Raw genomic sequence first — 27,330 nt, 5'->3', positions numbered from 1 at the left:
TTCGTTTTGTCCTCATGCAGTTCATCGGTATGAGAAGGATTTACATTTGTTAGATCTGGTGAGAGCACTCAATCTACATTTCCCGCACGGCGCCCTTGCGCCGTTCGGATGCACTCTTTGTCCTTGTCGCTGGTAAGCGCAAAGGGTCGCAGGCTTCTAAGGCCACCCTGGCTCGATGGATCAAAGAACCAATTCTTGAAGCCTACCGTTCTGCTGGGCTTCCGGTTCCATCAGGGCTGAAGGCCCATTCTACCAGAGCCGTGGGTGCATCCTGGGCATTACGACACCAGGCTACGGCTCAACAGGTGTGCCAGGCAGCTACCTGGTCGAGTCTGCACACTTTCACCAAACATTATCAGGTGCATACCTATGCTTCGGCGGACGCCAGCCTAGGTAGAAGAGTCCTGCAGGCGGCGGTTGCCTCCCCGTAGGGGAGGGCTGTCTTGCAGCTCTAACATGCGGTATTTCTTTACCCACCCAGTGACAGCTTTTGGACGTCCCAATCGTCTGGGTCTCCCAATAGAGCGCCGAAGAAGAAGGGAATTTTGTTACTTACCGTAAATTCCTTTTCTTCTAGCTCTTATTGGGAGACCCAGCACCCGCCCTGTTGTCCTTCGGGATTTTTGGTTTGTTTGCGGGTACACATGTTGTTCATGTTGAACGGTTTTCAGTTCTCCGATGTTACTCGGAGAGAATTTGTTTAAACCAGTTATTGGCTTTCCTCCTTCTTGCTTTTGCACTAACTGGTGAGCCAGTGATCCCACTGGGGGTGTATAGCCAGAAGGGGAGGGGCCTTACACTTTTTAGTGTAATTGCTTTGTGTGGCCTCCGGAGGCAGTGCTATACACCCAATCGTCTGGGTCTCCCAATAAGAGCTAGAAGAAAAGGAATTTACGGTAAGTAACAAAATTCCCTTCTTTCTTCGTCGCTCTATTGGGAGACCCAGACAATTGGGTGTATAGCTACTGCCTCCGGAGGCCACACAAAGTATTACACTAAAAAGTGTAAGGCCCCTCCCCTTCTGCCTATACACCCCCCCGTGGGATCACGGCTGCTCAGTTTTCATGCTTTGTGCGAAGGAGGTCAGACATCCACGCATAGCTCCACTGTTTTTAGACAGCAGCAGCTGCTGACTATGTCGGTTGGAAGAAAAGAGGGCCCATACTAGGGCCCCCAGCATGCTCCCTTCTCACCCCACTTTCTGTCGGCGGTGTTTGTAAGGTTGAGGTATCCATTGCGGGTACGGAGGCTGGAGCCCACATGCTGTTTTCCTTCCCCATCCCCCCTCAGGGCTCTGGGTGAAGTGGGATCTTACAGGTCTCCAGGCACTGAGACCGGGCTCCATCCACAGACCCAGAGAACCTGCTGGATATGGAGCTGAGTATCGTCAGGGACAGGGCCCTGCTACATTAAGGTACTCTGTGTCTCCGTACACATCGCGCACACACACACCAGCATTGCTGGGAGTGTTAGTGCGCCGGGGACAACAGCGCGGAGCGCTTGTGCTTTTATTCACTGCAGCTTAGCTGAGTGAATTTATGTATTAGGAACTGCCGCGCCGGCCGCTGCTGGGTGTTTTACACTGTGGCGCGGCTGGGACTTGTGGTGCGCCGGGGACTTCCGCGCTGGCCGTGCATAGGACGGCCGCGCTTATTACTCGAGTCCCCGGCTTTGCGGCCTAGTTTTCGTTTCGTTCCCGCCCCCAGCCCTGCCAGTCAGGGGAGGGGCGGGACGCTGTACAGAAAGTCAGCGCCGAGAGCTGGAGTCTGCTTTGCATTCTCCAGCCCCCTTCACTGGACACAGTGGGACGCCAGTTTCCCGCTCTTGTCTGGGGCACGCCCACGGCCCGCCCCTCTTTACAGGACGCCGGCGGCCATTCCTGCATGCAGTCCGAGCTGGAGAAGGGAGACAAGCTCTGGGCAACCAGTCACAGGATTCTGGCGACCACACACCCGCTTTTGTGCGGGCGGTAAGCAGCACCTGAAGTGCTGACCCCACTAATGCCGAAGTGGTCATTTGTACTTTATGCTTGTATGCTATACACTGCACTGTACGGTCGCTATTCTTGGATATATACCCTCCTAGATGGCTAGACAAGAGCAGCAAAAAGCAAGGGTGCTAAGGCACAAGCTTTCTATGCTGCGTGTATTGCATGTGCTGAAGTGTTCATTTGTACTTTATGCTCGTATGCTATACATTGCACTGTACGGTCGCTATTCTTGGCTATATACTATCCTAGATGGCTAGACTACAGCAGCAAAAAAGCAAGGGTGCCAAGGCACAGGTTTTCTACGCTGCTTGTACTGCATGTGATACCGTTCCACCGGCAGGTTCCACTGACCCCCATTGTGTGCAATGCTCCCCTGTAGCACTCGCTCAGCCGGGGTCTCTGCTAGAGGTGGCCAAAGGAACCACCTGTGAACCCTGTCCAGGGAAAGGGACGGAGTGGCAGTTTCGGCTGATAGATTGTCTGTGACTATGACTAACATCTTAGAGACTTTGCAGTCCAGACAGACCATGGGCAATGTTGATTCAATGCTCCCGGGCCACCCTCATTTGGAACAAATCAGTGCTCCGGGGAGGTCCCATGCATCCCAGGGTGAAGGCTCTGACACGGACAACAGTCCCAGACAGCCTAAGCGAGCTCGCTGGGAGCGGCACTCGGCTTCATCACTGGTCAGGGTCCCAGCAGGAGGACTCTAATGATGAGGCAGACGTAGCTGATCAGGACTCTGATCCTGAGACCGCTCTCAAGCCGGATACACCGGATGGTGACGCCATGGTGAATGATCTTATAGCGTCCATCAATGGAATGTTGGATATTTCTCCCTCAGCTCCTCCAGTGGAGGAGTCAGCTTCACAGCAGGAGAAATTCCATTTCAGTATCTCAAGCGTAAATTGAGTACTTTTCTGGCCACTCTGACTTCAGAGAGGCAGTTCAGAAACACCACGCTTATCCAGATAAGCGTTCTCCAAACGTATTAAGGATACAAGTTATCCCTTTCCACCTGACGTGGTCAAGAGCTGGACCCAGTGTCCAACGGTGGATCCTCCAATCTCCAGGCTTGCGGCTAGATCCATAGTTGCAGTGGAAGATGGGGCTTCCCTTAAAGATGCCACTGACACAGATGGAGCTCTGGTTGAAATCCATCTATGAAACTATCAGCGCGTCGTTTGCTCCAGCATTCGCAGCCGTATGGGCACTACAAATTAGATCAGCTGGTCTGGCGCAGATTGACATTGTCACACGTACATCTGTTCCGCAAGTAGCGTCCTTAACCTCTCAAATGTCTGCATTTGCGTCTTACGCTATTAATGCTGTCCTGGACTCTACGAGCAGTACGGTAGGGGCGTCCGCCAACTCCGTGGTTGTACGCAGAGCCTTGGGGTTAAGGGAATGGAGGCAGATGCTGCTTCCAAAAAAGTGCTTAATTGCCATTTTCTGTGACAGACTGTTTCGTGAGAGATTAGATGAAATCGTTAAACAGTCCAAGTCTAAGGATTCTTCCTTACCCCAGCCCAAACCTAACAAACCCCAACAGAGGAGGGGACAGTCGAGGTTTCGGTCCTTTCGAGGCTCGGGCAGGGCCCAATTGTCCTCGTCTAAAAGGACTCAAAAGGTTCAGAGGAGCTCAGATTCTTGGCGGGCTCAGTCACGCCCAAAGAAGGCAGCCGGAGGAACCGCTACCAAGGCAGCTTCCTCATGACTGTCGGCCTCCTCTCTCCGCATCCTCGGTCGGTGGCAGGCTCGCCCGCTTTGGGGACATTTAGCTGCCACAGGTCAAAGACCGTTGGGTGAGAGACATTCTGTCTCAAGAGTACAGGATCGAGTTCAGTTCTCGTCCTCCGACCCGATTCTTCAGAACTTCTCCACCTCCCGACCGAGTCCGTGCTCGTCTGCAGGCGGGTGCTCTCTAAAGGCAGAAGGAGTGGTGATCTCTGTTCCTCTCCAGGACCAAGGTCACGGTTTTTACTCCAATTTGTTTGTGGTGCCACAAAAGGGACGGGTCTTTCCGTCCTGTTCTGGACCTAAAAAACTGCTCAACAAGCATGTGAAGACCAGGCGGTTCCGGATGGAATCCCTCCGCTCCGTCATCGCCTCAATGTCTCAAGAAGAGTTCCTAGCATCAATGGACATGCTCCAGAGCACCAACGTTTCTACGCTTCGTTATAGGAAACGAACACCTTTAGTTCGTAGCCCTGCCTTTCGGTCTGGCGACAGCCCCACGGGTCTTCACCAAGGTCATGGCTGCAGTAGTAGCAGTCCTGCGCTCTCAGGGTCACTCTGTGATCCCTTGCTTGGACGATCTACTCGTCAAGGCACCCTCTCAAGAGGCATGCCAACACAGCCTGATCGTTGCGCTGGAGACTCTCCAGAGTTTCGGGTAGATCATCAACTTTTCAAAGTCAATTCTGACCCCGACCCAATCGCTAACATATCTTGGCATGGGGTTTCATACTCTATCAGCGATAGTGAAACTTCCGCTGGGCAAACAGCGTTCACTTCAGACAGGGGTGCAATCTCTCCGTCAAGGCCAGTCGCACCCCTTGAGACGCCTCATGCACTTCCTAGAGAAGATGGTAGCAGCATTAGAGGCAGTCCCTTTCGCGCAGTTTCATCTGCGTCCACTACAAGGGGACATTCTCCGCCAATGGGACGGGGAGTCGACGTCCCCTCGACAGGGACGTTTCTCTTTCTCAGGCGGCCAAGGAGTCTCTTCGGTGGTGGCTTCTTCCCACCTCATTGTCTTCAGGGTGGGGAGCAATTTTTCTCCTCCACAGGGCTCAAGGTACGTGGACTCAGCAGGAGTCCACCCTTCAGATCAATGTTCTGGAAATCAGAGCAGTGTATTTTGCCCTACGAGCCTTCCAGCAGTGGCTGGAAGGCAAGCAGATCCGAATTCAGGCGGACAACCCCACAGCGGTGGCATACATCAACCACCAAGGGGGGACACGCAGTCGGCAAGCCTTCCAGGAAGTCCGGCGGTTTCTGACGTGGGGGGGAAGACACGGCATCCACCATATCCGCAGTTCACATCCCGGGCGTAGAAAACTGGGAAGCAGACTTCCTCAGTCGCCAGGGTATGGACGCAGGGGAATGGTCTCTTCACCCGGACGCGTTTCAGGAGATCTGTCGCCGCTGGGGGATGCCGGACGTCGACCTAATGGCGTCCCGGCACAACAACAAGGTCCCAGCTTTCACGGCACGGTCTCACGATCACAGAGCTCTGGCGGCGGACGCCTTAGTTCAAGATTGGTCGCAGTTCCGGCTCCCTTATGTGTGCCCACCTCTGGCGCTGTTGCCCAGAGTGCTACGCAAGATCAGGTCCGACTGCCGCCGCGCCATCCTCGTCGCTCCAGACTGGCCGAGGAGGTCGTGGTTCCCGGATATGTGGCATCTCACGGTAGGACAACCGTGGGCACTACCAGACCGGCCAGACTTGCTGTCTCAAGGGCCGTTTTTCCATCTGAATTCTGCGGCCCTGAACCTGACTGTGTGGCCATTGAGTCCTGGATCCTAGCGTCTTCAGGATTATCTCAAGAGGTCATTGCCTCCATGGGATAGGCTAGGAAACCAAGCTCTACCAAGATCTACCACAGGACGTGGAAGATATTCTTAGCTTGGTGCTCGGCTCAGGACGTTTCTCCCTGGCCATTGGCATTGACTACTTTCCTTTCCTTCCTGCAATCCAGGTTGGAAAAAGGTTGGTCGCTCGGCTCCGTTAAGGGACAAGTCTCTGCGCTCTCTGTGTTTTTTCAGAAGCGCCTGGCCAGACTCCAACAGGTACGCACGTTCCTGCAAGGGGTTTGTCAGATCGTCCCTCCTTACAAGCAGCCGTTAGAGCCCTGGGATATGAACAGGGTTCTAATAGCTCTCCAGAAGCCGCTTTTCGAGCCTATGAGGGATGTTTCCCTTTCTCGCCTTTCACGGACAGTGGCCTTTTCTAGTGGCGGTCACGTCTCCTCGGAGAGTGGCCAAGCTAGCAGCGCTGTCTTGCAAATCTCCCTTCCTGGTGTTTTCACCAGGACAAGGTGGTTCTGCGCCCGATTCAGGAGTTCTCCCTAAGGTGGTATCCCCCTGTCATCTCAATCGGGATATCTCCTTACCGTCTTGTCATCCAGTTCATCAATGTGATCGGGATTTGCTTTTGTTGGATCTGGTGAGAGCTCTCAGAACCTACTTTTCCCGCACGGCGCTCCGGCGCCGCTCGGAGGCACTCTTGTCCTTGTCGCTGGTCAGCGTAAGGGGTTGCAAGCTTCCAAATCCACCCTGACTCGGTGGATCAACGAACCAGTTCTTGAAGTCTACCGTTCTGCTGGGCTTCCGGTTCCCTCAGGGCTGAAGGCCCATTTTGCCAGAGCCGTGGGTGCGTCCCGGGCATTACGGCACCAGGCTTCGGCCCAGCAGGTGTGCCAGGCGGCTACCTGGTCGAGTCTGCACGCTTTTACCAAGCATTATCAGGTGCATACCTATGCTTCGGCGGACGCCAGCCTAGGTAGAAGAGTCCTGCAGGCGGCGGTTGCCCCCATGTAGGAAAAGGCCATTTTACGGCCTATCACGAGGTATTATTTTACCCACCCAGGGATTGCTTTTGGACATCCCAATTGTCTGGGTCTCCCAATAGAGCGACGAAGAAGAAGGGAATTTCTTCAGCGCTCTATTGGGAGACCCAGACGATTGGGTGTATAGCACTGCCTCCGGAGGCCACACAAAGCAATTACACTAAAAAGTGTAAGGCCCCTCCCCTTCTGGCTATACACCCCCAGTGGGATCACTGGCTCACCAGTTTTCTGCTTTGTGCGAAGGAGGTCAGACATCCACGCATAGCTCCACTGTTTGTAGTCAGCAGTAGCTGCTGGCTATATCGGATGGAAGAAAAGAGGGCCAATATGGGGCCCCCAGCATGCTCCCTTCTCACCCGCGGTGGTGCTTGTAAGGTTGAGGTACCTATTGCTGGTACAGAGGCTGGAGCCCACATGCTGTTTTCCTTCCACATCCCCTGGTGGGCTCTGTGGAAGTGGGATCTTGCCGGCCCCCAAGCCCTGAGGCCGGGCTCCATCCACAGACCCAGAGAACCTGCTGGATTTGGAGCGGGAGTGCCGTTCAGGGACAAGGCCCTGCAACTTTCAGGTACTCTGTGTCCCCGGCAGGCACGGACACTCAAGGCTTGCTGAGCGTTATAGTGCGCCGGGGACATTAGCGCTGTGCGCTGGGGTTAGGTCACTGCAGCTTTGCTGAGTGACGTTACATGTTGGGAACTACTGCGCCGACCGCTACAGGAGCGGCGGCGCAGCTGCGACTTGTGGTGCGCCGGGGACTTGCGCCGACCGCGCTTTTACGGCGGCGGCGCTTCTAACTTTAGCCCCCGGCTTCTGCGGCCTAGCGCCGCTTCATTCCCGCCCCCACCCTGTCAATCAGGGTAGGGGAGAGACGCTGCTCAATTGGCAGCGCCGAGGGCTGGAGCTCTATTTACATGCTCCAGCCCTCTCACTAGGCACAGTGGGAAGCAGGCTTCCCGCTCTTCGTCTGTATACGCCCAGGGCCCGCCCCCCCTCTCCACAAGGACGCCGGCAGCCATTACACATGCGGTCTGGCTGGGGAAAGGCAGCAGGCTCTGGGAGACCCAGACTAAAGGGATTTCGGCGACCACACACCCGCTCCTAAGCGGGCGGTAAGCTGCACTTTAGTGCTGGCCCCACTAGTGCCTCAGTGTTATATTAGTGTACTTTTTTCTTAGTACCATATATATATATATAGTTGCACTGTAAGGTCGCTTCTTGGCTGGACACCCTGTACTGCTCTGAGGAGGCAGCAACATGTCATCCGCAAAACGCAAGGGTGCCAAGGCACAGGCTGTGTACACTGTTTGTACTGCATGTGGGGCTGATCTACCGGCAGGCTCCAAAGACTCACATTGTGTGCAATGTTCAGTCCCAGTGGCACTTCGTCAGCCAGAGCCTAATGTGGTGGTAGCCCAGGCAGAGACGCCTGTGAACCCTGCCCCGGTGACGGGGACAGACTTTGCAGTTTTTGCTGATAAAATGTCTGTGACTATGTCAAAAATCCTGGAGACCTTGCAGTCCAGGCCAGTTACTCAGACCATGGACACTGCTGTGTCTATGCTCTCCGGTCCCCCTCAGTTGGAACTAATCCGTACTTCAAGGGGGTCTCAAGCATCACAGGCTGAAGTCTCTGACTCAGATGACAGTCCCAGGCAGCCTAAGCGAGCTCGCTGGGAAAGACCCTCCACGTCATCACACTGCTCAGGGTCTCAGCGAGAAGAGTCTCTCTGTGATGAGACTGAGGACGGTGATCAGGATTCTAATCCTGAGGCTCCTTTCAATCTGGATGCCCCTGATGGTGACGCCATGGTTAATGACCTTATATCGGCGATTAATAGACTGTTGGATATTTCTCCCCCAGCCCCTTCTGAAGAGGAGGCAGCGGCACAGCAGGAGAAGTTCCATTTCCTGTATCCCAAGCGTAAATTAAGTGCTTTTTTGGACCACTCTGACTTCAGAGAATCGATCCAGAAACACGACGCTCATCCAGACAAGCGTTTCTCTAAACGTTCTAAGGATACCCGTTATCCTTTCTTCAGCGCTCTATTGGGAGACCCAGACGATTGGGGTATAGCTACTGCCTCCGGAGGCCACACAAAGCACTACACTAAAAAGTGCAAGGCCCCTCCCCTTCTGGCTATACCCCCCCGTGGTATCACGGGTTCTCCAGTTTTCAAGCTTTGTGCGAAGGAGGTCAGACATCCATGCATAGCTCCACAGATTTTAGTCAGCAGTAGCTGCTGACTATTTCGGATGGAAGAAAAGAGGGCCCATATAGGGCCCCCAGCATGCTCTCTTCTCACCCGTTGATGGTGTTGTAAGGTTGAGGTACCTATTGCTGGTACGGAGGCTGGAGCCCACATGCTGCTTTCCTTCCACATCCCCCTGGGGGGCTCTGAGGAAGTGGGATCCTGCCGGCCTCAAAGCTCTGACGCCGGGCTCCATCCACAGACCCATTTGAACCTGCTGGATACGGAGCTGGAGTACCGTTCAGGGACATGGCCCTGCACCATTACAGGTACTCTGTGTCCCCGTACACACAGGCACAGCACACTCCAGACTTGCTGGGTGTGCTAGTGCGCCGGGGACAGTAAAGGGTTACAGTCACTGCAGCTTTGCTGAGTGACTTTGTGTATTGGGAACTACCGCGCCGGACGCTCCGGGAGCGGCGGCGCGGCTGGGACTTGTAGTTCGCCGGGGACTGGGCGCCGACCGCGCTTTTACGGCGGCGGCGCTTATAAATCCAGTCCCCGGCTTCTGCGGCCTAGTGCCGCTTCGTTCCCGCCCCCTCCCTGTCACTCAGGGAAGGGGACAGACGCTGAGCAATCAGCAGCGCCGAGGGCTGGAGCCTTATTTTCATGCTCCAGCCCTCTCACTGCACACTGTCGGACGCCGGATTCCCGCTCTGACTTGGGGCACGCCCACGGCCCGCCCCTCCTCACACGAGCTGGGGAAGACGCCGGCAGCCATTACTGCAGTCCGAGCTCGGACTTTCGGCAACCAGGCAGGACGGTGGCGACCATACACCCGCTTATAGGCGGGCGGTAAGCGGCACACATAGTGCTGACCCCAATATATACTGCAGTGTGTACATGTGTATTTTAACTGCATAGGTCGCTATATGCCCGCTTGGAGAGCGACACATCAGCAGCAGGAAAGCAGGTGTGCTAAGGCACAGGCTTTCTAGGCTGCTTGTATTGCACGTACTGAAGTGTTCATTTGTGTTTATGCTTGTATGCTATACACTGCACTGTACAGTCGCTAGTCTTGGCTATATTCTCCTGGAATGGCTAGACTACAGCAGCAGAAAAGCAGGGGTGCTGAGGCACAGGTTTTTTCTATGCTGCTTGTATTGCAGGGGCTGCAGTGTGCATTTGTACTTGTGCTTGTATGCTATACATTGCACTGTATGGTCACTCTTCTGGGCTATATTCCCCTAGATGACTAGTCTACAGCAGCAGAAGAGCAGAGGTGCCAGGGCACAGGCTTCTATGCTGCTTGTATTGCTTGTGCTGCAGTGTTCATTTGTACTTTATGCTTGTATGCTATACATTGCAATGTACGGTCACCATTCTTGGCTATATACTTCTAGATGGCTAGTCGGCAGCGGCAAAAAAGCAACACAGATTTTCAGTGCTGTTTTTACTACATGGGATGCTGTTCATGACACCGTCCCATTGTGTGCATGCTCCCCTGTAGCACTTCGTCTGCCGGGGTCTCTAGCACTTCGTCTGCCGGGGTCTCTACTAGTCGTGGCCAAAGAAACCACCTGTCATCCCTGTCCAAGGACAGGGACGGAGTTGCAGTTTCGACAGATATATTGTCATAACATAGAGACTTGCAGTCCAGACAGGCCATGGGCAATCTTCCTGACCAACCTCATTTGGAACGGGGGGGTCCCAGGAGGACTCTCTGTATGATAAGGCAGCTCTCCAGGACTTTGATCCTGACATCGCTATCAATCCGGATACACCGGATGGTAACGCCATACGGAATGATCCTATAGCGTCCATCAATGGAAGGTTGGATCTTTCTCCCTCAGCTCCCCCAGTGGAGGAGTCAGCTTCACAGCAGGAGAAGTCCCTTTTCAGTATCTCAAACGGATATTGAGTATTTTTCTGGCCACGCTGACTTCAGAGAAGCAGTCCAGAAACACCACGCTTACCAGATAAGCGTCTTCTCCAAACGTTTTTAAGATACACGTTATCCCTTTTCCCCTGACGTGGTCAAGCGCTGGACCCAGGGTCCAAAGGTGGATTCTCCAATCTCCAGGCTTGCGTCTAGAGCCATAGTTGCACTGGAGATGGGGCTTCACTTAAAGATGCCATTCACAGACAGATGGACTCTGGTTGAAATCTGTCTAGGAGGCTATCGGCGTGTCGGTTGCTCCGGCATTCACAGCCGTATAGGCAACCTAACCTTTTCAGCTGTTCTTGCGCAGCTGGCCTTGAGCACATGTACATCTGTACCGCAGAGGCGTCCGTAACTCCGCAATGTCTGCACTGCGACTTACCCTATTAATGCTGTCCTAAAAGTACAGTCGAGGTTTCGGTCCTTCCCAAGCTCGGGCAGGTCCCAATTGTCCTCGTGCAAAAGGGCTACAAAACCTCAGACGGGCTCAGATTCCGGCCGGGCTCAATCACGCCCAAGGAAGGCAGCCGGAGGAACCGCTACCAAGGCGGTCTCCTCATGACTCTCAGCTCTCTCTCTCTCTCCGCATCCGCGGTTGATGGCAGACTCCCCCGCCTTTGGCGACATTTAGCTGCCACAGGTCACAGACCGGTGGGTGACGGACATTGTGCTCACGTGCACAGGACAGTGTTCTGTTCTCGTCCTCCGACTCCATTCTTCAGAACGGCCCCACCTCCCCACCGAGCAGATGCCCTGCTGCAGGCGGTGGACGCTCTAAGAGCAGAAGGAGTGGTGATCCCTGTCCCCCCTCAGGAACGAGGGCGAGGGTTTGTACTCCAATCTCTTTGTGGCTCCAAAAAAGGACGGCTCCTTCCGTCCTGTTCTGGACCTAAAACTGCTCAATAAGCATGCGAACGCCAGGCGGTTCCGGATGGAATCCCTCCGATCCGTCATTACCTCAATGTCTCGAGGAGACTTCCTTGCCTCAACAGACATCAAAGATGCCTATCTCCACGTGCCAATTGCTACGGAGCACCAACGTTTTCTACGTTTTGTGATAGGAGACGACCATCTTCAGTTCGTAGCTCTGCCATTCGGTCTGGCGACAGCCCCACGGGTGTTCACCAAGGTCATGGCAGCAGTGGTAGCAGTCTTGCACTCTCAGGGACACCCGGTGATCCCTTACTTGGACGATCTACTCGTCAAAGCACCCTCCCTCGAGGCATGACAACGCAGCCTGAATGTTACGCTGGAGACTCTCCAGACTTTCGGGTGGATCATCAATTTGGCAAGGTCAAATCGGTCACCGACTCAATCACTGACGTATCTCGGCATGGAGTTCACACTCTATCAGCGATAGTGAAGCTTCCGCTGAACAAGCAGCGTTCACTGCAAACAGAGGTGCAGTCTCTCCTTCAAGGCCAGTCGCACCCCTTAAGGCGCCTCATGCACTTCCTAGGGAAGATGGTGGCAGCCATGGAGGCAGTTCCCTTTGCGCAGTTTCATCTGCGCCAACTGCAAGGGGACATTCTCCGCCAATGGGACGGGCAGTCAACCTCCCTGGACAGGAAAGTCTCCCTTTCCCAGACGGCCAAGGACTCTCTGCAATGGTGGCTTATTCCCACCTCATTGTCACACTGAAGATCCTTCCTACCCCCATCCTGGGCAGTGGTCACGACAGATACGAGTCTGTCAGGGTGGGGAGCAGTTTGTCTCCGCCACAGGGCTCAGGGGACGTGGACTCAGCAGGAGTCCACCCTTCAGATCAATGTTCTGGAAATCGGGGCAGGGTATCTTACCCTACTAGCTTTCCAGCAGTGGCTAGAAAGAGAGCAGATCCGAATCCAGTCGGACAACTCCACAGCGGTGGCATACATCAACCACCAAGGAGGGACGCGCAGTCGGCAAGCCTTCCAGGAAGTCCGGCGAATCCTCATGTGGGTGGAGGACACAGCATCCACCATATCCGCAGTTCACATCCCGGGCGTAGAAAACTGGGAAGCAGACTTCCTCAGTCGCCAGGGTATGGACGCAGGGGAATGGTCCCTTCACCCGGACGTGTTTCAGGAAATCTGTCGCCGCTGGGGGGTGCCGGACGTCGACCTAATGGCGTCTCGGCACAACAACAAGGTCCCGGCATTTATGGCACGATCGCGCGATCACAGAGCTCTGGCGGCAGACGCCTTAGTGCAAGATTGGTCGCACTTCCGGCTCACATATGTGTTTCCACCTCTGGCACTCTTGCCCAGAGTACTGCGCAAAAAATCAGATCCGATTGCAGCCGCGTCATACTCGTCGCCCCAGACTGGCCGAGGAGATCGTGGTACCCGGATCTGTGGCATCTCACGGTCGGCCGACCGTGGTCACTACCAGGCTGGCCAGACTTACTGTCCCAAGGGCCGTTTTTCCATCGGAATTCTGCGGCCCTGAACCTGACTGTGTGGCCATTGAGTCCTGGATCCTAGCGTCTTCAGGATTATCCCAAGGGGTCGTTGCCACCATGAAACAGGCTAGGAAGTCCACCTCTGCTAAGATCTACCACAGAACGTGGAAGATTTTCTTAACCTGGTGCTCGGCTCAGGGAGTGTCTCCCTGGCCATTTGCATTGCCTACTTTTCTTTCCTTCCTGCAATCGGGGTTAGAAAAGGGCTTGTCGCTCGGCTTCCTTAAGGGGGAAGTCTCGGCACTATCCGTGTTTTTTCAGAAGCGTCTAGCACGTCTTTCTAAGGTGCGCACGTTCCTACAGGGGGTCTGTCATATCGTACCCCCGTACAAGCGGCCGTTAGATCCATGGGATCTCAACAGGGTATTAGTTGCTCTCCAGAAGCCGCCTTTCGAGCCTCTGAAGGAAGTTTCCTTTCTCGCCTGTCACAGAAGGTGGCGTTTCTCGTTGCGATCACATCGCTTCGGCGAGTGTCTGAGCTGGCAGCTCTGTCATCCAAGGCTCCCTTCCTGGTGTTCCACCAGGACAAGGTAGTGCTGCGCCCCATTCCGGAGTTTCTCCCTAAGGTCGTATCCTCATTTCATCTTAATCAGGATATATCCTTGCCTTCCTTTTGTCCTCATCCGGTTCACCGGTATGAAAAGGACTTACGTTTGTTAGATCTGGTGAGAGCACTCAGACTCTACATTTCCCGCACGGCGCCCATGCGCCGTTCCGATGCACTTTTTGTCCTTGTCGCTGGTCCGCGCAAGGGGTTGCAGGCTTCTAAAGCCACCCTGGCTCGATGGATCAAAGAACCAATTCTAGAGGCCTACCGTTCTGCGGGGCTTCCGGTTCCTTCAGGGCTAAAAGCCCACTCAACCAGAGCCGTGGGTGCGTCCTGGGCATTACGACACCAGGCTTCGGCTCAACAAGTGTACCAGGCAGCTACCTGGTCCAGTCTGCACACTTTCACCAAGCATTATCAGGTGCATACCTATGCTTCGGCGGATGCCAGCTTAGGTAGAAGAGTCCTGCAGGCGGCAGTAACACCCCCGTAGGGGAGGGCTGTTTTGCAGCCCTAACATGAGGTATTTCTTTACCCACCCAGGGACAGCTTTTGGACGTCCCAATCGTCTGGGTCTCCCAATAGAGCGCTGAAGAAGAAGGGAATTTTGTTACTTACCGTAAATTCCTTTTCTTCTAGCTCTTATTGGGAGACCCAGCACCCGCCCTGTTGTCCTTCGGGATGTTTTTGTTGTTTGCGGGTACACATGTTGTTCATGTTGAACGGTTTTTCAGTTCTCCGATGTTACTCGGAGTTAATTTGTTTAAACCAGTTATTGGCTTTCCTCCTTCTTGCTTTGGCACTAAAACTGGAGAACCCGTGATACCACGGGGGGGTATAGCCAGAAGGGGAGGGGCCTTGCACTTTTTAGTGTAGTGCTTTGTGTGGCCTCCGGAGGCAGTAGCTATACCCCAATCGTCTGGGTCTCCCAATAAGAGCTAGAAGAAAAGGAATTTACGGTAAGTAACAAAATTCCCTTCTTTCCCTCTGAGGTGGCCAAACGCTGGACCCAGTGTCCAAAGGTGGATCCCCCAATTTCCAAGCTTGCGGCTAGATCCATAGTCGCAGTAGAGGATGGCGCTTCACTTAAAGATGCCAACGACAGACAGATGGACCTTTGGTTGAAATCTGTCTATGAAGCTATCGGCGCGTCGTTTGCTCCAGCATTCGCGGCCGTGTGGGCACTCCAAGCTATTTCAGCTGGTCTGGCACAGGTGGACTCTCTCATACATCCAGCAGTGCCGCAAGTGGCGTCCCTAACTTCGCAAATGTCTGCGTTTGCGACCTATGCTATCAATGCGGTCCTAGAATCTACGAGCCGTACCGCTATGGCGTCCGCCAATTCTGTGGTTTTGCGCAGAGCCTTGTGGTTAAAGGACTGGAAGGCAGATGCTGGTTCCAAAAAATGCTTAACCAGCTTGCCATTATCTAGAGACAGACTGTTTGGTGAGCCATTGGATGAAATCATAAAACAGTCCAAGGGTAAGGACTCTTCCTTACCACAGCCCAGAGCAAGTAAACCTCAACAGAAAAAGTGGCAGTCGAGGTTTCGGTCCTTTCGAGGCTCGGGCAAGGCCCAATTCTCCTCGTCCAAAAGGACTCAGAAAGAACAAGGGAGCTCAGATTCCTGGCGGGCTCACTCACGCCCCAGGAAAGCAAATGGAGGATCCGCTTCCAAAGCGGCTACCTCATGACTTTCGGCCTCCTCCCTCCGCATCCTCGGTCGGGGGCAGGCTCTCCCGCTTTTGCGACATTTGGCTGTCACAGGTCAAAGACCGGTGGGTAACAGACATTTTGTCTCGCGGGTACAGAATCGAGTTCAGTTCTCGGCCTCCACTTCGGTTCTTCAGAACCTCCCCACACCCCAACCGAGCAGATGCCATGCGGCAGGCGGTGGACTCTCTAAGAGCAGAAGGAGTCGTGATCCCTGTCCCCCCTCAGGAAAGGGGGCGAGGATTTTACTCCAATCTCTTTGTGGTTCCAAAAAAGGACGGCTCCTTCCGTCCTGTTCTGGACCTAAAACTGCTCAACAAGCATGTGAACGCCAGGCGGTTCCGGATGGAATCCCTCCGCTCAGTCATTGCCTCAATGTCTCAAGGAGATTTCCTAGCATCAATAGACATCAAAGATGCTTATCTCCACGTGCCGATTGCTACAGAGCACCAACGCTTTCTACGCTTCGTGATAGGAGACGACCATCTTCAGTTCGTAGCTCTGCCATTTGGTCTGGCGACAGCCCCTCGGGTGTTCACCAAGATCATGGCGGCAGTGGTAGCAGTCTTGCACTCTCACGGACACTCTGTGATCCCTTACTTGGACGATCTACTGGTCAAGGCACCCTCTCAAGAGGCATGCCAACTCAGCCTAAATGTTGCACTGGAGACTCTCCAGGCGTTCGGGTGGATCATCAACTTCCCAAAGTCAAATCTGTCACCGACCCAATCACTAACGTATCTTGGCATGGAGTTTCATACTCTCTCAGCGATAGTGAAGCTTCCGCTGGACAAGCAGCGGTCTCTACAGACTGGGGTGCAGGCTCTCCTTCAAAGTCAGTCGCACTCCTTAAGACGCCTCATGCACTTCCTCGGGAAGAGGGTGGCGGCAATAGAGGCGGTTCCGTTTGCGCAGTTTCATCTGCGTCCACTTCAATGGGACATTCTCCGCCAATGGGACGGGAAGTCAACATCCCTGGACAGGAAAGTCTCCCTTTCCCAGACGGCCAAGGACTCTCTGCAGTGGTGGCTTCTTCCCACCTCATTATCACAGGGAAGATCCTTCCTACCACCGTCTTGGGCGGTGGTCACGACAGACGCGAGTCTGTCAGGGTGGGGAGCAGTCTTTCTCCACCACAGGGCTCAGGGTACGTGGACTCGGCAGGAGTCCACCCTTCAGATCAATGTTCTGGAAATCAGAGCAGTGTATCTTGCCCTACTAGCCTTCCAGCAGTGGCTGGAAGGAAGGCAGATCCGAATTCAGTCGGACAACTCCACAGCGGTGGCATACATCAACCACCAAGGGGGGACACGCAGTCGGCAAGCCTTCCAGGAAGTCCGGCGGATTCTGATGTGGGTGGAAGCCACAGCCTCCACCATATCCGCAGTTCACATCCCCAGCGTAGAAAACTGGGAAGCAGACTTCCTCAGTCGCCAGGGCATGGACGCAGGGGAATGGTCCCTTCACCCAGACGTGTTTCAGGAAATCTGTCGCCGCTGGGGGGTGCCGGACGTCGACCTAATGGCGTCACGGCACAACAACAAGGTCCCAACCTTCATGGCACGGTCTCGCGATCAAAGAGCGCTGGCGGCAGACGCCCTAGTGCAAGATTGGTCGCAGTTCCGGCTCCCTTATGTGTTTCCACCTCTGGCACTCTTGCCCAGAGTGCTACGCAAGATCAGATCCGATTGCAGCCGCGTCATACTTGTCGCCCCAGACTGGCCGAGGAGGGCGTGGTATCCGGATCTGTGGCAGCTCACGGTCGGCCAACCGTGGGCACTCCCAGACCGACCAGACTTACTGTCCCAAGGGCCGTTTTTCCATCGGAATTCTGCGGCCCTGAACCTGACTGTGTGGCCATTGAGTCCTGGATCCTAGCGTCTTCAGGATTGTCCCAAGGGGTCGTTGCCACCATGAGACAGGCTAGGAAGCCCACGTCCGCTAAGATCTACCACAGAACGTGGAGGATATTCTTATCCTGGTGCTCTGCTCAGGGAGTGTCTCCCTGGCCATTTGCATTGCCTACCTTTCTTTCTTTCCTGCAATCTGGGTTAGAAAAAGGTTTGTCGCTCGGCTCCCTTAAAGGTCAGGTCTCGGCGCTATCCGTCTTTTTTCAGAGGCGTTTGGCACGCCTTCCTAAGGTGCGCACGTTCCTACAGGGGGTTTGCCATATCGTACCCCCGTACAAGCGGCCGTTAGATCCATGGGATCTGAACAGGGTACTAGTTGCCCTCCAGAAGCCGCCCTTCGAGCCTCTGAGGGAGGTTTCACTTTCTAGACTATCACAGAAAGTGGCTTTTCTGGTAGCGATCACATCTCTTCGGAGAGTGTCTGAGCTGGCAGCACTATCATCCAAGGCTCCCTTCCTGGTCTTCCACCAGGACAAGGTTGTGCTGCGCCCCATTCAGGAGTTTCTCCCGAAGGTGGTATCCTCTTTTCATCTTAATCAGGATATCTCTTTGCCTTCGTTTTGTCCTCATGCAGTTCATCGGTATGAGAAAGATTTACATTTGTTAGATCTGGTGAGAGCACTCAGAATCTACATTTCCCGCACGGCGCCCTTGCGCCGTTCGGATGCACTCTTTGTCCTTGTCGCTGGTAAGCGCAAAGGGTCGCAGGCTTCTAAGGCCACCCTGGCTCGATGGATCAAAGAACCAATTCTTGAAGCCTACCATTCTGCTGGGCTTCCGGTTCCATCAGGGCTGAAGGCCCATTCTACCAGAGCCGTGGGTGCATCCTGGGCATTACGACACCAGGCTACGGCTCAACAGGTGTGCCAGGCAGCTACCTGGTCGAGTCTGCACACTTTCACCAAACATTATCAGGTGCATACCTATGCTTTGGCGGACGCCAGCCTAGGTAGAAGAGTCCTGCAGGCGGCAGTTGCCTCCCCGTAGGGGAGGGCTGTCTTGCAGCTCTAACATGAGGTATTTCTTTACCCACCCAGGGACAGCTTTTGGACGTCCCAATCGTCTGGGTCTCCCAATGGAGCGCCGAAGAAGAAGGGAATTTTGTTACTTACCGTAAATTCCTTTTCTTCTAGCTCCTATTGGGAGACCCAGCACCCGCCCTGTTGTCCTGCGGGATTATTGGTTTGTTTGCGGGTACACATGTTGTTCATGTTGAACGGTTTTCAGTTCTCCGATGTTACTCGGAGAGAATTTGTTTAAACCAGTTATTGGCTTTCCTCCTTCTTGCTTTTGCACTAAAACTGGTGAGCCAGTGATCCCACTGGGGGTGTATAGCCAGAAGGGGAGGAGGGGCCTTACACTTTTTAGTGTAATTGCTTTGTGTGGCCTCCGGAGGCAGTGCTATACACCCAATCGTCTGGGTCTCCCAATAAGAGCTAGAAGAAAAGGAATTTACGGTAAGTAACAAAATTCCCTTCTTTGTTTACTTACCGTAAATTCCTTTTCTTCTAGCTCTAATTGGGAGACCCAGCACCCGCCCCTGTTTTTTTGGGGTATACATGTTAGTCATGTTGAATGGTTTCAGTTCTCCGATATTCCTTCGGATTGAATTTGCTTAAACCAGTTTATTGGCTTTCCTCCTTCTTGCTTTTGCACTAAAACTGAGCAGCCGTGATCCCACGGGGGGTGTATAGGCAGAAGGGGAGGGGCCTTACACTTTTAAGTGTAATACTTTGTGTGGCCTCCGGAGGCAGTAGCTATACACCCAATTGTCTGGGTCTCCCAATTAGAGCTAGAAGAAAAGGAATTTACGGTAAGTAAACAAAATTCCCTTCTTTGGGGGGTGTTTGTGTTTTTTTACTTTTCATGTACAGGATTACGAATAGACCCTACTCATTACTACTCTAGGGCTTAATGGCAGCAGTGAGCTGTCATTAACCCCTAGGGCAGTCGGGATGAGCCGCATGAAGTGCCGGACAATCCTGTGTGACTGCCCAGCCTGAGAATACCAGCATGACGAATAATTAAAAAAAATAACCAAAAACCGCATGCGGTCCCTCTTATTTTGATACTCAGCCAAGATAAGAGCAGGGCTGGGGGCTGCAGCCTGTAGCGGTGCCTTAATATGGGGGGCCCTGTGCCAGTTTTATTTATACTCTACTGTAGGTATGCAGTCAGCCTGGGCCTGTGGAGTTGGGGGGCACCTGTTTACCTGGTGTGGGTGTCGGGGGGTGTGAGGCAAATCCCGGGATATGAAGATGAATTATGACTCCAGTCATAATCCCTCATCACTCCCTGGCAGTGCCCCCTCCCTTCTTGTTCTCAGTGTTCCACTTACACCTCCATGGCCATGTCCTGTGATATGGAAATTAGGTGGCTTGGGGACAATGGACACAGGATGACTCCCTGCCGTGACCCTGTAGTGGGGGCTGCTAGCTAGTTCGCAAGGCTATGGAAATAGCCAGACAGAACGACTCCAGTAAAAAATGGTTCATATCTCGCAAGCCATATTTCCGATAAATATGGCAACCATAAAAATGGTGTCTCCGCATGCGGACGATGCCGGCACACCCTTTTTATGGGAGCAGGACATTGGGAAATGCCCCAGGCGTGATATCAGCCAATGGGGAACTGGCAGACAGGTCATGAGTCCCCTCGTTCTGTAGCTAAATTCATAACTGTCACAATGAGAGCATTGGCGTCCGCCTACGACGCTCCCAGGCAAAGTTATGGCCCATATTCCATGTTGTGGATTGTCCATAACTCAAGCCAGGGGTGGAGCAGTGCTCCCTCTGAGGTCACTAAGGTAGGAGGGGACCTGGATTTGCCCAGGTTGATAACCCTACTTCGGCCATTTTCCAGTGTTCTTTTCGCTGGGGGCACGTGTAGGAAACATCTGTGGGAAGGATCCTAGAAACCTGGGTACAGCGCCCCCCTGTGGCCAGACGCAACAAGGTAACTGCTGGAACTGTGTATGCCTGTTTGTAACCCATGCTTTGATTGTAACTGTACTCTGACATATGTATATTCTGTAGATTCCCTATTGTATATATTGTAGTTTCTAGTGTGCTTTAGGCTGATTAAATTATATAATTAATCTTGGGCTGTTCTGTTATCTCGATCTTGAATCCCACGTCTGTGTGTTCGGCTAATAGTTACCGTAAATCGGTTGGTGGCAGCCAATTGTGCCAAGGATTATTGTGGGGAGGCCAGTGAGATTCGGGGAGATTTTATATATTCCGCCCGCGGAGGTCGGGGGAATATATACCTTACTCTCACCGGGGACCCTTCAATAATCGGCATAAGTAGTATAGCGGCCTCCTTGCTTATGGTCGGGCAATTCCATAATTGGCCTGACTATAAGAGGGGCGCTAGAGAGCGCGTCACGTGCTCTGTCTGTCGGTCGGGAGGTATAAAGGAGGGGTGACCCCCACTTGTTACCCCCCGATTGTGACGTACTGGTAGCCAGCGCGGGGGATTTCTGAGTGACCCCCCCCGGTGGTTTGTGACATATTGGTGGCATAGCGGTGGGATCGAGATAATAGTGTGTGTGAGTGTGAGACCCATACTCCCAGACACTAAAGACTGCCTGCAGCAGCTGTGGCTGCTGGGGTCTTCAGACTAGCTCAACACTAGAGTGTCAGAGTGCAGATACTGTAAGGTGTGTGGAGGCATCAGGTGTCAGTTCTGTGTCAGTGACCAAAAGTCTGCAAGAATGGCTGATGGCACCAGGAGCAGAGCTATGCAACTGGCCAATGCTAAGGCAGGAGCCGAAGAGAGGGAGGACGGTGCTGTGGACAGCAATGAGGAGGTTGCCCACGAGTCCTCCAGGAGCTCGACGCCAGAAAACCGTTCTGCCGAGGACATTGCGCAACCTGGCACTGCTGGACAAGATGAGGAGGAGCTCACCCAAGGTTCCTCAACGAGCCAGATGCCAGCCCTCCGCTCTGAAAGGGACAGTGAATCGCCTAGCTCTGCAGCGTGCCGCAGATCACCACGTGCCATTCCACCGAGCCTGGGAGGCTCGGATAGCCTTCTTCAAATGGCTATGGCCCTTCTCCAGGCTGGAGACCAGAAGGGCTACAAGGAACTCCTGGCAGAGCGCAGGGCAGAGCGGCAGGCAGCGCGTGACGCTGAGGCTGCGGAGCGGCACGCAGAGCGTGAGGCTGCGGAGCGAGAGCGGCAGGCAGCGCGTGAAGAGCGAGAGCGACAGGCAGACCGTGACTACCAGCTGCAGCTAGCTCAGCTCCGGCCCTCATCAGCCACATGTGACCTTCGAGACACCAAACTTCCAAAGGTCCGTGTTGAGGACTTCCCAGTGCTGGAGAAGGATGGAGACTTGGACTCTTTCTTGACTGCTTTTGAACGGACTTGCTTGCAGCACCATCTGGACAAGGACCAGTGGGCCAAATACCTGACCCCCCGTTTAAGGGGTAAGGCCCTGGATATCCTTGGGAACTTGCCTGCTGAGGCAGATCAGGGCTACGACACCATCAAGCGGGCCCTGATCCAACAGTACAACCTCACTCCAGAGTCCTACCGCAAGAAGTTCCGGAGCCTACAGAAGGGACCAAAGGACTCCTGGGCTGACCACCGGCGGGCACTTGCCCGAGCTGCCGACCACTGGACCCAAGGCCTGCAGCTTTCCACCGGACCGGAGATCCTGGACTTGTTCATCACGGAGCAACTCTTGTGGAACTGCCCTGAGGATCTCCGCCAGTTCATCCGAGACCAGAAGCCAAAGGGGTCCACGGCTACAGCTGCCCTTGCCGATGACTACACCAACAACCGGGCCCCTGAGGCCAGGAGAGCGGCCACCAGCAGCACCTGGAGAGGGGGTAAGATGAATTCGGCGACTGCCCCACCTGCCCCTAGACTGCAGGGGGTGTCCCCCTCAACTCCCCTCTCCAGGCCCGTGGCGGAACCAAGACGGTGCCACCAGTGCAACCTACCTGGACACTTCAAGGCCATGTGCCCTCAGCGTCCCAAGGCCCCGGCTCCGTCCCCGTCCCAAGGGCCGCCCAAGGTGTATTGTGTGGGTGGGGGTGGTGGTAGGTCCCTGGACAGCTTCCAACCTGTCACCGTCGGCCGGTCTGTGACCATAGGACTGCGAGACAGCGCCTCGGAGGTGACTCTGGTGCGGCCTGAGATGGTGTCCCCCCAAGACTTGATCCCTGGAAAAACCCTCGCTGTCTCCGGGATTGGAGGCACTGACCCGGCGCTGCCTGTTGCTGACATTTATGTGGACTGGGGCGCAGGGCGGGGGGTGAGGGAGGTGGGGGTAACTGATCGGATCCCTGCAAACGTGCTACTTGGGACAGATTTGGGGCAGATAACCTCCCAGTTTGGGCCCCCCCCAAGGGCTGAACCTTCAGCCCGTACTGACATGACTCCTAACAATGTTAATGTGTTATCTATGAATGATGTAAGGGAGGAGGGAGTGAACTCTGATATTTCTGCTTGCATAGACACCATAGACACACACTCAGCTGCAGCTGTGACAGGGGAGGGGGTCAGAGAAAGGTGTGACAATGCCTCTACAAGTAACCAGCCTGTGAGCTGGGATCTGTTGCCCTCTGCAGGGATAAGCAGAGAGCAGGGTGCTGCAGGGGGAGGACCAGTGTGTGGGGTGGGGGCTACCACAGCAAATGTGGGGTCCCCAGAGATTTCACAGCGGGGTTCTGTTGCTGCAGGAGGGGAACAGGCAGGTGAGATTGGGGCCGGTCCAGGAGCGGAAGTGCTCCCAGGTAAGATCTCGGTGCATGGTTCCCCCACAACCGGGGTGTCAGGAAGCCAGGTAGGTCTGCCTGAACCGGCGACTTGGTCAGGAACGGAGGAGGAGCAGGCACGACCCACGGTCGCAGCGGCTGTGGCCGCTGTCACCCGCAGTGGGAGTGCTGGAAGCCAAGGGGCCTCCCGGAGGTCCGATAGCTCTTCCCCTTCTGACCAAGTGGCAGCCGAGTCAGGTGGAGGCCAGGACACAGGTCCCGGGGTACTGACTGAAGATGTGACAGTCTCGTCGATTCTGGCCACATCTAGTCAGGGGTTTCAGGCAGCGTTAGAAGCTGACGACAGCCTGAAAGCTCTTAAGGAGCAGGCGGCACAGCCGGACTCGGACCCGGAGCGAGTGGTCTGGGACCAAGGACGGCTGTACCGGGCCACGGTCCAGCAGGGTTCACCGGAGGCGTGGCCCAGGGACCGACAGTTGGTGGTACCCTATCCGTTCCGGACGGAGTTGTTGCGGATCGCACATGAGATTCCGATGGCCGGACACCTAGGGATCGCTAAGACCAAGGCCAGGTTAAACCAGCATTTCTACTGGCCAAAAATGGGGGCCGATGTGGCTGCCTACTGCCGTTCGTGTGAAACCTGTCAGAGAGTGGGGAAGGCGGGGCCACGCCCCAAAGCCCCACTGGTATCTCTGCCAATCATCGATGAGCCTTTCAGGAGGGTGGCTGTGGATCTGGTCGGCCCGCTGGCCATCCCCAGCAGCTCCGGGAAACGCTTCATACTGACGGTAGTGGACTATGCCACCCGGTACCCAGAAGCAGTGGCCTTGTCATCCATTCGGGCTGACAAGGTGGCCACCGCATTGCTGGAGATTTTCTCCCGAGTGGGTTTTCCCCAGGAAATGCTCACTGACCGGGGGACCCAATTCATGTCCCAGCTGATGGAGGCCCTCTGTAAGCAAGTCCAGGTGCGACATCTGGTGGCCAGCCCGTACCATCCACAGACTAATGGCCTGTGCGAGCGGTTCAATGGCACCTTAAAGCAGATGCTTAAGATGTTGGTCGACTCCCATGGGCGTGACTGGGAGCGGTATCTCCCACACCTGTTATTTGCTTACCGGGAGGTTCCACAGGCCTCAACAGGATTCTCACCGTTTGAGCTCCTGTACGGGCGACGTGTGCGGGGCCCCCTGGCTCTGGTGAAAGAGGCTTGGGAAGGGGATTTGGCCACCCCTGGAGTGTCGGTTATCGAGTATGTCGTGCGCTTCCGGGACAAAATGCAGGCCTTGACGCAACTGGTACACGACAATATGGCTCAAGCCCAGGCCGATCAGAAGCGTTGGTACGACCAGAACGCTTGTGAGAGGACCTACCAAGTGGGTCAAAAGGTGTGGGTACTGGTTCCCGTACCACAGGACAAGCTTCAGGCAGCCTGGGAAGGCCCATACCTCGTGTACCAGCAGCTCAACCCTGTAACGTACCTGGTCACCCTGGACCCTGCCCGTGGAAGGCGGAAGCCCTTCCATGTGAACATGATGAAGGCACATCATGAGCGGGAGGCATGTGCGCTCCCCGTGTGCAACCTGCCCGAGGAGGGAGAAGCGGAAACCCTCTTGGATATGCTAGCCCAGGTTAGGGCAGGCGGATCCATTGAGGATGTGGAGGTTGGCCACCAGCTCTTGGAAGACCAACGGTCCCAGCTGTGGGCCACCCTCCTCCCCTTTTGGGGGTTGTTTACCAACCAGCCCGGAAGGACTGACTTGGCTGTCCATCACGTGGACACTGGGGATCATCCCCCGATCCGGCGTTCAGCATATCGGGTCTCCCTGGAGGTGCAGCAACACATGCGCCAGGAGATTGACGAGATGCTGAAGCTGGGGGTGATCCAGGCATCCAACAGCGCTTGGGCCTCGCCTGTAGTCCTCGTCCCTAAGAAGGACCGAACCACTCGGTTCTGCGTGGACTACAGGGGGCTCAATGCGGTCACGGTCGCCGATGCGTACCCAATGCCACGCATCGATGACCTGCTCGATCAGTTGGCCGGGGCTCAGTACCTGACCATCATGGATCTGAGCCGGGGATATTGGCAGATCCCCCTGACTCGCAAGGCCAGGGAACGCTCTGCCTTTATTACCCCATTTGGACTGTACGAGTCCACGGTGATGCCATTCGGGATGAGGAATGCCCCTGCCACTTTCCAGCGGATGGTCAACACCCTGCTCAAGGGACTTGAAGGGTACGCGGCCGCGTACCTGGATGACATTGCCGTCTTCAGTCCCACCTGGGAGGACCACCTAGAGCATCTAGCACAGGTGCTCAGGCGGATCCACCGGGCAGGTTTGACCATCAAGCCGGGAAAGTGTCAGCTGGCCATGAGCGAGGTCCAGTACCTCGGTCACCGGGTAGGTGGGAGAACACTGAAGCCCGAGCCTGAGAAAGTGGAAGCCATCGCATCCTGGCCCACCCCCAGGACCAAGAAGCAGGTGATGTCCTTCTTGGGGACCGCTGGGTACTATAGGAGGTTTGTTCCATGCTATAGTAGCCTGGCAAAGCCCTTGACGGACCTCACCAAGAAGAAGCTGCCCTCTGCAGTCGATTGGACAATGGACTGCGAGACAGCCTTCCGGGCCCTAAAGGACGCCCTGTCCAGCCCGCCCGTGCTACAGGCAGCCGACTTCACGCGGCCGTTTGTAGTACAGACCGACGCCAGTGACTTCGGCCTCGGTGCGGTGCTCAGCCAGGTGGACTCTGCGAGCCAAGAGCACCCAGTCTTGTACCTGAGCAGGAAGCTGTTACCAAGGGAAGTTGCCTATTCCACGATGGAGAAGGAGTGCCTGGCCATAGTGTGGGCCCTGCAGCGTCTGCAACCCTATCTATACGGGCGCCACTTCATCGTGGAGACGGACCACAATCCCCTCAGCTGGTTGCACACCGTCTCTGGGACGAATGGGCGATTGTTGCGATGGAGCCTTGCGCTCCAGCAATACAACTTCACCATTCGCCACAAAAGGGGCCGTGACCACGGTAACGCAGACGGGCTGTCCCGACAAGGAGAGGTCGCGGACGGGCGCACGGGGGAACACCGGAGTGTGCTGCCCCCTAGCGCCCTCAAAAGGGGGGAGGTGTGAGGCAAATCCCGGGATATGAAGATGAATTATGACTCCAGTCATAATCCCTCATCACTCCCTGGCAGTGCCCCCTCCCTTCTTGTTCTCAGTGTTCCACTTACACCTCCATGGCCATGTCCTGTGATATGGAAATTAGGTGGCTTGGGGACAATGGACACAGGATGACTCCCTGCCGTGACCCTGTAGTGGGGGCTGCTAGCTAGTTAGCAAGGCTATGGAAATAGCCAGACAGAACGACTCCAGTAAAAAATGGTTCATATCTCGCAAGCCATATTTCCGATAAATATGGCAACCATAAAAATGGTGTCTCCGCATGCGGACGATGCCGGCACACCCTTTTTATGGGAGCAGGACATTGGGAAATGCCCCAGGCGTGATATCAGCCAATGGGGAACTGGCAGACAGGTCATGAGTCCCCTCGTTCTGTAGCTAAATTCATAACTGTCACAATGAGAGCATTGGCGTCCGCCTACGACGCTCCCAGGCAAAGTTATGGCCCATATTCCATGTTGTGGATTGTCCATAACTCAAGCCAGGGGTGGAGCAGTGCTCCCTCTGAGGTCACTAAGGTAGGAGGGGACCTGGAGTTGCCCAGGTTGATAACCCTACTTCGGCCATTTTCCAGTGTTCTTTTCGCTGGGGGCACGTGTAGGAAACATCTGTGGGAAGGATCCTAGAAACCTGGGTACAGCGCCCCCCTGTGGCCAGACGCAACAAGGTAACTGCTGGAACTGTGTATGCCTGTTTGTAACCCATGCTTTGATTGTAACTGTACTCTGACATATGTATATTCTGTAGATTCCCTATTGTATATATTGTAGTTTCTAGTGTGCTTTAGGCTGATTAAATTATATAATTAATCTTGGGCTGTTCTGTTATCTCGATCTTGAATCCCACGTCTGTGTGTTCGGCTAATAGTTACCGTAAATCGGTTGGTGGCAGCGAATTGTGCCAAGGATTATTGTGGGGAGGCCAGTGAGACTCGGGAAGATATTATATATTCCGCCCGCGGAGGTCGGGGGAATATATACCTTACTCTCACCGGGGACCCTTCAATAATCGGCATAAGTAGTATAGCGGCCTCCTTGCTTATGGTCGGGCAATTCCATAATTGGCCTGACTATAAGAGGGGCGCTAGAGAGCGCGTCACGTGCTCTGTCTGTCG

General features: G+C 54.7%; 1 protein-coding gene across 1 annotated transcript in view; it reads left to right on the top strand.

Moving 5' to 3' along the window:
• KMT2B (lysine methyltransferase 2B) overlaps window positions 1-27,330 on the top strand; it is a 140,752-nt gene that overhangs the window by 100,492 nt on the left and 12,930 nt on the right.

This window comes from Anomaloglossus baeobatrachus, chromosome 11, assembly GCF_048569485.1.
Source record: "Anomaloglossus baeobatrachus isolate aAnoBae1 chromosome 11, aAnoBae1.hap1, whole genome shotgun sequence".
In the NCBI taxonomy this organism is placed as follows: Eukaryota; Metazoa; Chordata; class Amphibia; order Anura; family Aromobatidae; genus Anomaloglossus; species Anomaloglossus baeobatrachus.
The sequence above is the reverse complement of the archived record's forward strand: the minus strand, read 5'-3'. Positions and strand labels throughout refer to the sequence as shown.